This window comes from Diospyros lotus, chromosome 12, assembly GCF_014633365.1.
Source record: "Diospyros lotus cultivar Yz01 chromosome 12, ASM1463336v1, whole genome shotgun sequence".
Lineage (NCBI taxonomy): Eukaryota > Viridiplantae > Streptophyta > Magnoliopsida > Ericales > Ebenaceae > Diospyros > Diospyros lotus.
In genome coordinates this window covers 15,593,622-15,605,815 of record NC_068349.1, presented here as the reverse complement: position 1 = coordinate 15,605,815, position 12,194 = coordinate 15,593,622, and positions in this window count along the sequence as shown.

Sequence of the window (12,194 nt, the reverse complement as noted above, 5' to 3'; positions counted from 1 at the left end):
ATATCATATTTGAGTCTAAAAATCTCGGGTGTTACATTGACTACCACAAAGTTAGCTTGTCATTTTACTCTATGTGGATCGGAGCACAGCGTAACTGGCAATTAGATTGAACTGGCTACTAGAAAGACCTCCCCAATGAAACTATATAAAGGAAATGAGACCTTTTTCAGTCAATCGTGGGAGATCCACATCTGTTCAAAGAAATTCCAATAAATATGATTCATCGAACTGCCACTATCCACCATAATTCTCCCGATAGGATGTTTTACTATAACAGTTGAAATTACCATCAGATATTCACGGGGAACAATTATATCTCCTCTATCTACCAGTGTGAACATAATGGGCTCTTCATCTTCCCTAGTTTCCATTATGGAGTTGACTTGATAGGCTTGACAGGCATAGGCCTTTTGGGAAGAAGAGATATCACTAGCCATAGTTTTTCCACCTAAAATGACGTGTATTACCTAGTGAGTAGGTTTGTTATCTAGAAGGGGATCTGACCTGTAGCCCCTTCCTCTCTCTTGCTGCCTTTGGTTTGGTCTCTCTTATACCCTAGGTCTTTTTTGTCTTCTCGAAGGCATTGCTCTCCTCTTCCCACACATATCTCAACAAGTGACCTTCTTGGATGTTCATCCTGATTTTTTACCATGGGACAATCTGTCCTTTTATAAAGTCTAATGAGGTTTGATCCTACTATGGCTACTAGTATGGTGGATCGAGGCTTAGTAAGTCGGGCATAGTAGTTAAATTGGGGCTTGGGTGCATCCAATCTTTGGGCCTCTCCTGTTATCCATTGGAGTCCTTTTCACCATCTCGTTTTTTTCTTTTTCACTCCTTATCTTCACTTTCTCCCACTGTTCTCATCACTTCTGTATGGAGTATGTACCTATTTACCCTGACAAACAGAGATTCGCTAAGGACTTTGGTGGGGCCAAAGATAGCGATTCTTGGAAAGAAGTTAATGACATCCCTTGCAACATAGTGGATATTTCCATTTCAACTGGTAAGTCATGAATTTTGAGGGTGGCATTACAAAATTTATCCACATATTACCGAAAGGTTTCTTTGCCTCCCTGTCGAATGCTTAGGAGACATGTCGCATCCTTTTTTTTTTACTGTTAATTATAAATGCTTTAATGAACTTCGTCCTCTACTGCTCGAACGACGAGATGGATGCTTTAAGTAAACCATTGAACCAATTTTGGGCGTGCCCAATTAAAGTCAGTGAGAATACCCAACACATAATTTCATCGTCTTAACCATGAAGTATCATCAAAGATTTGTAGTTTTGAATATGATCACCAGGGTCATCTTTGCTGGCATATGGGGTAATATGTGGCATTTTAAATTTTCTTGGCAATGGCTTCCCTAATATGTTCTCAATGAATAGGGATCTCCTTCTTGGTTGTTCCTCCATGACTAGGACCAATCTTTTTTGCTCAAGGACTTCTTCAACCACTATCTTCATATCAGCCCGTAAACTCATTGTGGTGTAATTGTTTTCCATTCTATTCCTTGGCATTAATCCTCTAGTGGGGCTTTGCCTTCTCCCTGTTAGTTTACTTGCCACAACTTCCTGATGTCTTCCTCTTTTTGGGCTTTTCCTGTCACCCCTCACTTCTTGGTAATTCTGCTCGCCTTCTCAATTTTGTAGTAAGGAGGCGTTAGTGGCTTGCAGTGGGGGTTTAGTTAATTTCCTTGGTGAAGAGAAGACTAAGAATGGGTGTCAAGTGTAGGTTCATGATAAGAATTGATTTCCTCATTTCCTTGCTAGGCTTTTCTTGGTGGGGCAATCTCTGGTATAAATCTCCTTAATGTTGTAGGTAACGCCACACTAGGGGCCATGCACTAAAGTATCCCCACCATTTCTCGTAATGCTTGCATTCCCTCAACATGCTGCTATCGTTGTGCCTCATACTCTGCCCAAGAAACTGTGGTGGGAGCCTACTATTAAGGGCCAGGCTGATCATGATATCCATACTGAGTATCCAGGTACTGGAAGCTTGGTGGAGGTGGCTGAGTCCCCATCTACTACTGGGGATTTAGGGGAGGTGACTGGATACTTCCTTATTGTTGAGAGTCAGGCAGTGGTAAGTGCATTCCTGCTGGGTGCTGAGAGTCTCATGGAAGAGGGCGAATTTCAACACCTTTGCGAGAGAGTTTTTCGGTTGCCTCTAGTGTTTTCCATTGATAGTGGTCTTTGCTTGACTTTTCATTCCTTTTCTCATAGACGACTGCAATTGTTGTTACCAAAATACAACAATGAATTTATAGTATAGGAAGGATGATCTTGACAATCCTGAGTAATGACGATCATGTGCTTGGATAGTAATGATCAAGAGGCATATTGACGAACAGATGGCTTGCTGATAAACGGATGCCCTTTGATGATTGAGTGCCCTCTAATGATTGATAGGCCTGACAAGACGAACAACTAGTTAGGGGCGCAAGAGGATGTACTCGTGCAAACCCTCTAAAGCTTAAGTTAGTTTTTGAGTTTTTAAGCACAAAAATGGAGTTTCAGTATTAGAGTGAGCGTACCTGAGAGAGGAGGAGGTCTTCTTATTTATAGAGGAGGGAGAGGGGGACGTGTGTCAGCCATCATGGGTTTCTCTAGTGGCATATTCTAAGTATATTCTCGACATATTTGTGCCATATTCTTGGTATATTCCGTGAAATCTTGAAATATTCTTGTAGGTCCCAAGGGGGATCCCAGGTTTGGTTCGAGGAATGCCTCGGGAGGGTTCGTCGGCCATAAATGAGGCTCCCGAGGGTGAATTTGTGGCATGACTGAGTGGCCACTCGGTTATCACTCCATTGCCTAAGTGCTTGGTTTTTCTTGCTTTCAATTGTTGGGTTGTGTTTTAACCTGTTTAGGTGTACTTGACCCAAATCTTTTATTGGGTTTGACCTATGTTTGGATTATTTTCTATTTGCTAGGCATATCACAAATCCATTAAAAAACTTATCCAATTGAGTGTTAGAATGGTTGAAGAACGATAATTCTTTAGACTAATGAACAATCGATTGAAGTAAAAATCAAATTGAGTATCTTTTTTCATTTAGTCGAGTAGATTAAGTTACCAGTTGAATACTTTGAAAAGAACAGAGAGTAGGTTTCTACATCTCATTTTCCAATTGATTGCTAGGAATCTTATACTTGAATGATAACATGACCAATCGAATAATTAGTTTAGAGACAGGAAGATGGGTCTCTAATAGAGATAGAATAGGGTGGTTATTGAGTATGGTACGAATCATACGAAGGTAGGTGAGTCACAAATGTGATTAGAAAAGGATTTAGAGACGAAAATTATTCCATTTCTGATGGTTTTTCTGCACTCAGAGATGAAATTAGAGAAGAATTTTGTGCTTTAATTTAGAGACAAAAAAATTCCATCTCTAATTCCATCTCTGATTTCTCTCGCTACTATTAAAATACAAAATTTTGTTTTTTTTTAAATTTAGTCTCTAAAGTTGGTCACTACATCAAACTTTTTTTTTTTTTTATAGTGGATTAGAGGACAGATGGTGTCTCTCACACAAGCCCTTCCATGCCTAAATCAATTTTACTAAAAATTAAAAGAGAAAACAATATGTTTTGTGTAGAGTTTTTGTCATACTTAGAGAATGGAGGGTCACCCCTTTTTATAGAGGTTGAAGCTGACACATGAGAGAGTATCCGCATCTTTTGGGATCATTTGTTCAAACTTTCAAGGCATCAGATTTAGAGGTTAGTTGGCCTTACTTCGATCGAGATTGCATTTAGAAAGTGTTTGTAAAACTTATCACTCTCTTGAAGGTCTTCCCTTAATGCTTGGATAAGAGTTACCAAGAGAGTCTCCCGGCCTTTTGTGGTTTCCTCTTTTATCCATTGGACTTCTTTGGGTTTGTTTATTCTTGGGTCTATTTATTCTTGGGCATAATCTTTTTAGAAGTTGTGATCCAAGACAAATCACTAATATTGTTGTTTTTTGGTTCTTCTATGTTCTTCTCAATTAGGCTTATGAGGATTAACCTTCATCATAGGAAGTCAATTATTTCTTATTGTTCCTTTATCTGCTTTATCATTTCTTTTGGGCTATTGACTTTTAATTGTTTCTAGGTAAGTTAGCTAACCTATTAATTTGATGAGTTCAAAGATACCAAAGTTGTTAAAAGACTTGTGGGCTCTTTATTACCGTTAAAATTCGTGGGAGGCATGACATTGGGGACTTGAATTTGGGAAAGTTTGTGTTGAGTAAGTGGTTAAGCCTCTACACTCCTCTTACCCTTGACAGGTTTTTTGATTTTCATGGTATTAAGAAAAAACATGAATAAGACTATACCATGGAAAGTAATTGATGTAAGTGTTACTCATCCTTTAATTTCATTATGATTTGTTTTTAAAGTTAAAGATATTGAATCTAAAAACATATATCAATTTACATGCAAGTTGTGTGGAGATCATCTAGTACTTATGTAGGCTTATTGTGTTGTAAAACTGTTTGGATTGAATATGTGTTTTATCTGTATTGAGTTATTGAATGGATGGATTGAGTGGTAGATGATTGTTCATTTGTTTTGTCTTTAGTTAGTATTCGAGTTGAAATGTTCAGGTACAAATTTACATTGAATGGTGGATGATTGCTCATTTCAATAAAACTAAATTTGTTATCTTTTTTTGCTATGTTTGTGTGATTGGCTAAGGATGCATTTCTAATCCTTGGAGCCCGAAAGGTATGGGTTTTGATGGATAAATTAGAATTGGTTGATGCAGACAACATCGGGATTGCAAAACCTATAACCAGAGATATTAAAACAAGTAGAACTCCAAATTAAATTTCTTCTCTTATCAGTTTATGGAAAGTTGGTTATGAAACTAATACAACATATATGGTGCCTTATGCCTTATTTTTTCATGCAGACTAAGGCTCCATTAGAAGAAGAAAAATGCTTTTGTACATCAAGAATTACACCTTAGGTTACACATATGCGCGTAAATGATCAAAATACCCTTTGTGCCTCACGGTGAGGCGAGGCAGTGAGGTGGTGTGAGACGGTGAGACGCGAGGGGTATTTTGGTTATTTGCCGGCGTGTGTGTAGTCCAAAGTATAGCCTTTGATGTACAAGTAGTATTGTTGAAGAATAAGATAAGATGAGAAATAACAGATCCAATCACACTCAAACACAAGAGATTTTTACGTGAAAAACCCTTGAAGGAAAAAATTACGGCCGCTAGGATGACAGAGAAAAAATATCACTATGTAGTAAAGTTTACAACTATAAAACTCAATATTATCTCTCTAAACCCAAGTCTCAATTATACCTAATTCCTATCTCTTATTGGTCTTTCACAAGTGATTTGCGCACCTTGAATAACAAGTCAAACATCCTATTTATAGACTAGTTTTCTTGTTCACCAAGTTTAATGTTTCGTTACCTAACAACAATTAACAACTGGCTAGTATATAGGATTACACACTAAACAAAAAACCAATATTATGAATAGGAATTAATCTTAAGACTAAATAGGATTTCTTGTTGAAAATTCCAACAAACCAACACCTCAGCGAGAATTCCTAAAAAACATTCGCCCATTCTCCGACGACAACCATGACTATCTATTACCGATAATTACCATGATCTCAATCACCAAGATCACCGTACCCCACCATAAAAGGTACAACCACTTAGACACATACCGCCTTAAGATTTTCACTACATAATGTCGAAAATTACCTTGTTGAAAAACTATGGTGCAACCCCCATGCTTGGCTTCCTTAAAAGCTCTTCAACCATCGACATCTTTTCCACCACACACCTTGCATCATCGTCAAGCTAATGCCCGTGTGCAAACTTGTGGATCTGCTAGAAGTATCACATCCTCTTTCATGGCAACTTTAGTGGTCTAGTGGCATGCCATGAGGATGTATCCATCTCTTTAGAGGACATCTTTATCTCCCACAAAATTGAGAGAGAAACTTCTAGCGTCACAATCTTTGGAGCCTTTGCCATACTTGCTCCATCAGCGCGACAATCCCATTTCACATGACCAAATTGTTTGCAATTCTAGCATATCACTTTACCAGATTTTTCAAAGCCTTTAGGAGTTGGTTTTCTCTTCAACACCTTGTGTAACTCGAATTAGATCAAGATATCCTTGACTTGTATTTGTCACAAACTAAAATTGATCTTCCCATCGAACTTTTTACAATCAAACTTCAACATGCTTGATGTATCTTTTGCGTATTAGGCGACCAATAACTAAAGCTCTAATACCACTTGTTGAAAAAAAAAAAGATAAGAAACAAAAGATCCAATCACACTCAAATACAAATTTTTTTTTTGTGAAAAATCCTAAAAGGAAAATACTACGGTCGTCAGGACAACAGAAGAAAAATATCACCATGTAGTAAAGTTTACGACTACAACACTCAATGTTATCTCTTTAAATCCAAGTCCCAATTACACCCAATTTTTATCTCTCACTGGTCTCTCACAAGTGATTTGCACACCTTGAATAATAAGTCAAGCATCCTATTTATAAACTAATTTCCTTGTTCACTAAGTCTAATGTTTTCTTACCTAACAACAATTAACAATTGATTAGTAAATAGAATTACACACTAAACAGAAAATCAATATTAGGAATAGGAATTAATCATAAGACTAACTAGGATTTCTCACTACTGAAAATTCCAACAAGCATGGTCCTTAGAAGAAAGTTGAGAGAAAATTTGGCTTGTTCGCATAAAGGTTTAAGGGACCACGCTATTTGTACAAAATGGATTCACAGAACCCTTTTATAGGCGCGATAAATCGTGATATATTACGATTTGTTCACCCCATTCTCTTTTTCTCCTTGCTTGCCTCGCCCTCGCCGCTGCCTCGCCTCCTCTCGCAGCTGCAACCTCATCGCCTCGCCGCCACGCCTCGCCTCCTTGCCCCCTTTTGTCGCCTCGCCTCTTCACCACTGCAACCTTCGGCAAACTGGCAACCACCCAAACCACCGAGGTGCAACGGGTGACGGTAGTCGGCAAACAGTGAGGGCGAGGGCGAGGGCGAGGGTGAGGCACAGAGGCAAGGTGAGAGAGAGACAGAGGAGACGAGAGGTGAGAGAGAGCTGTTTGGGTTGAACAAATGAGGGGTAATTTGGTTATTTCATTATTCTGTAAAGCTTTCTATACACCCTTTTTTATACAAATAACTTTATCCAAAGTTTAAGGGATTGTTGTGTTGCCTTCTCTCTTTAATATTAATTTTTTATTCTTTAAATGCGAGTCTTGCTTTCCTCATACGTGTATATATAATTTAATTTATCTTAATTAGAATTTAATTAGTTTAGTTTAATTAACCTCATTTGTAATAGATGGGGACTAGAGCAAAAAAAAGATCAATTATATATATATATGAATTTTTGGTGATATTTTTGAACCAAGTGAAGTGTAAGGGTAATTTTATCTCAATTTTATTTGTACGGAATTGACCAAAATTATATATTTTATTATGGACTCAATTGCCCACAAAAAAATGTTCATGTATCAAATTGACTAAAGAGATGTGAACTTGTGCATATGAAGAAATCGCTGTAACAGGCGAATGTTGATGTCTTTTTTTCTTTTAGTTAATAATCAAAATACTCGTTGGAGTCCTTTGAGTCGGACGTCCTGTTCAGCCATAACATGCGCCACCATCCCTTAGCTATATACGATAATCAATTTTCTAAAGCCTCATTGGGCAGTCAAATATGCTCGACCAGCTGCCATAATTTCTTTTTCTGGCAATAGGGTTCTCCCACATGGACTGTTTTCTCTCCCAAACTAGGAAATTATGCCATTCATTAACGTGGGCTCAAAATTAGGTAAATACTCAGACAAAGTGCATATTAATTAGATAACTGACAGGCAACAACCCAACAAAGGGAGAAGCCATGCCCACGCGGCGAGTCAATGCATTTTGACGTCATTCTCCTCTTCCACCCCGATGTTCAACTCATGACCGTTGGTGTTGAGTCTCCACTTGGGTCAACTGCTTTCAAAAAATGGAAACTTAGCTTCAACATCACTACATAAATTATCGAATAAACAGATGGAAAGGGGTTGACCATCCCACTATTAGAAACCATGTGCGTTGACTTTGATTTGAACAAAAGGGTTGAGCATCCCACTATTAGAAACCTCGTTCGTTGACTTTGATTTGAACAGGTCAATCAATCGACTGACGCAAACATATTGAACATGCATGATAACCATGCAATATATATGTTTTATCGATTATATATTCCACTCGTCTGCAATTAGTGGATACATCAGCTTTGTAGTTGGCTCGTAGTTTTGGACTGCCAATACGAGGTTTTTCTTGAGTTGGTTGGTGAGTATTCACTAATGTTTATTTAGTTTGTGTAAACTACTTTAAGGTATATAGATAGCCAATGGTAAGAAGCACTTAAATTCAGTTAAAAAAACATTAATGAAGTCTTGCACAAATTGTGTATTCTCATGAGACGTTATTAATTACCCTTATCATGGTGAGAAGAAGACTAACACAACTGATGAGAGAAATTAAGGTTTTTTTTTTTTTCTCTAAAAGGGGAAAGCTTAGGAATACCAGTAACTTGATTAGTGAGGCCCTTTGGTTACTTTCAAATAGGGTAGGTACGATGGCTAAATAAGAGTGTCTATCACATGTTTATCTATACAAAAATTTCATACTAGTCACTTGATCATTATCTTGTTGGACCCTACCAACCCAAATCAAGCCTGGCCTAGTCCAGCTCCATCTTGGCCCACGGCTCAATCTCAGCCACATCTCGCCCCACAGCCCAATCTCGGCCTTACGCTAGTCTGCAACAACCATCATTACCACTGCATGTTGGATACTCCTACGCCTGCCCCATATTCCATCCTCATTAATGAGAATTTCATCCTTATTAATGCCAGATCCCATCCGCATTTAATGAAGGTCTCATCGACATCATGCCACCGTCAAGGAGCCCCGTTGGCACCGGATATCTAGTCCTATCATCCTACAACTCCCGATGCAAGCATTGCATGTAAGAAGACATCTCATTCTTCTATATAAACTAGCTTTATCAAGAGACAAGGTATGTTCTTTTCTACCCTATCGATACTTTATCAAGTTAATCTCTTACTTGAGTGTTAGAATGTTTGTAGGTGCCAGCCACCTCTTGTAGTGCTGATCATTGGAGTATATTCCCTGCCACCACAAGCTCACGTCCGACCACCCCTTTGGGCCGGAAGGAACACTTGTTTAGGGCCTAAGTAGCAGCATTATAGACTTCTAACTACCTCTTTAAACCTGTTGATTGTAAGATCAAGATACCATCAAGTCGAAAAAAGACTAAAAAAAATTATTCTTTCAAGGATTTGAACAAAATACCTAATGAGCAAACTTACTAGAGTTTACCAAGTGATCTACCATGGTGGTATGAGACAAATTAAGTTAATTTAAATATGAAAAAGTCTTTTAAAAAAAATCACTTGATTAAAGTGCTTGCTAACATTATTTTTTGTTAAAGAGAAATAATCCGATCTAAATCAATAATAACCCTGGCTTATTAGGAAAAAGCAAGTGTCCTAGTTAAGGCATGCAATGTGTAATTTGAACCGTATTTGTCAATTTTGTTCCTTTCCAACTGGAACATATCGGTTTGCAAGGCAACTGGAATGGATTGGATGTTATTTCTTCTTGGGCAATTTCTTGTCTGTTTCGGTTGGTATTTGTTAAATCGGGCTTGAAATTGGCATTTTGGGTGAAATAGTTTGAGTCTTCTTAGGAATTGGGATACGATGGGTTGTAGTTTCTTTCCTTTGTGCTTTTGCTTTCAAGAAAAGTAAAAAAAAGATTATATTATGCAAAATGTATTCTTTCTCATTATAATCATAAACATAACTTTTTAATCTTTTATTTACAAGAATTTGAGCTGAACAAAAGAGTGTTTGAAAATGTATCATTGATATATTAAGTGCTTTATATATACATATATATAATATTATATATATAATTCCAAAATGAAACGCGAAAATACTTCCATACCACAATATTTCATTCTAACAAAAAATTCAAAAACAGTAGCCAAAATAGAAGGGGTTGATGGCATGCATGGTATGAGAAGAAATACAAGTTGGGTGGAGTGGATCTTAACTAGGATTAATTAAAAGGTTTAATGCGGCCTAATGCGCACCACCACCACCATCATCCACAAATAAAGTCGGTGCATGATTGACATGCATGACACAGCATGATGCATCAACATTTTTTTATATATGTACACACGAACACATAATATTTAAAATTTAGAACGAAACATATTAATATTAAGTTGGTTATTGGTTTTCTTGGTGCTATTATTTTTATTATAAAAATTATTAATCACATTCTATTTTAGTGTGATAAAGCAACATTATAGTACAATGTAGGTAACACCCGAAGTAGGAGTGTGAATTTGTCTTCTTTTTACGCCCCCAATATACACATACATATTGATTTGAATAAAAATTATGTATTATCAATGTGATCCATGGACACTTCAAGTAAGTCTCAGCTAAATATTCTTAGCTGGTGAAACATCTGTTTATTGATTGTAACCCTACTATTTTCTTCTGTGAGGTCACGACCAATGGCTAAGTGTTGTGTGTTGTGAAGCATCAAACGATGTCATTTGATGGAGGGTAAAGTTGGCAACCTCAGTAGCCCAATTTAAGCTCCTAATGGATGCCTACTTGGCAACCATCCAACGGCCTCTACTTTGCCCGAAGCCCCTTGATTGTCCTTTAGCCCTTTCTGTTAATTGTGCTATACAATCCATCCTTGGCTGTCGATATTGCCTTTACTTGGATCCAATCCCAACCACTCAGATTCATTATATATTACTATAATTCCTTGAGATTGGGTGGGAAAAAAGAGGGAAGAAAAGAGGAGATGGCAGTGTGATCGGCAGAAGGTCTCAGTGAGCAAGGGTTTTCTTGTTTCTCTATGTTTATTCATCCTTTGTGTATTCTCTGGTTCTTAAGGTTTGTTTCTAATCTGTATTTTGTGATTGAGATGTGATTTTGTTAGAGAACCATGATGTACATTGAGTGAGAGAGTTGTATGTATTGATGGTGTATCTATTTTCTCCAAAATAGTGCAGTGAGCTCTTCTTACCAGAGTTCAATGTGGTTGTAGCCCTATTTTGGGGTGAACCACGATAAAATTGTTTGTGTCTACTTTCTTTTCTTTATACTTGCATTTTTATTATCTGTGTAAGTTGTGTGTTTACCTTCTGTTGGAAGTATTTATTGGATTCTGAGAATATTTGTGTTGTTGTGTTTGAGTCTTCCGCTCGTTACAACAATGGTATTAGAGCATGGTTATATTAATCGTGTTCTAGGGTTTAAGTTAGATTCTGGTTGTTCAATTTTTTGGGTCCGTTCTTTGCTTTGTGAGTCAAATCAGTTCTCTAGGGTTTGCTAAGATTCATCGTCAGTGGGTGTTTGCTAAGTGAGTCTAAATCTAGAGGTCTAGGTTACCTTCGTGGATGGTGAAGATGGTGTCCACCCTATTTGAAATCAGAATATTTGATGGAAAAGGGGATTTTGGTAGTTGGAAAAAGAAGATGAGGGTTTTACTCTCTCATGACAAAGTGCTTATAACACTAGATCCAAATGATCAGAAATGGTCCATAGACCAGATTGCTTGGACTGAGGAAATAAGAGATGAGGCTTACAATATGATATTCCTCCATCTCGGTGACAGTGTTATCCGAAATGTAGATGGTATGTCTAACTATATTGATCTCTAGAATAAGGTTGATTCTCTGTATGTTGTTATGATGTACCTAATCTTATATATTTGAAAGGCATGTTGTTTAATTTTAAGATGGATACCTCTAAATCAATGGATGAAAATATTGATGAATTTACTGGATTAGCTTTATTATTAAGAGGTACAGACCAATCACTGGGGGATACTAGTGAGGCTATGATATTATTGAATTCCTTGCCTGATGACTATGATGTTGTTAAACATGTTTTGCGATATACTGGCATAGTTCCTAGTTTGAATCTTGTAATCTCAGGTATTAAGGTTAGAGAACTTGAACTAAATTCATCAAAAAAGTTAGGAAATAATCTATTTGTGAAAGCTAAAAATGATAAAAGAAGTCACATAGGTAATGTTGATCAATCTAATGTACTAGGGTTTAAAG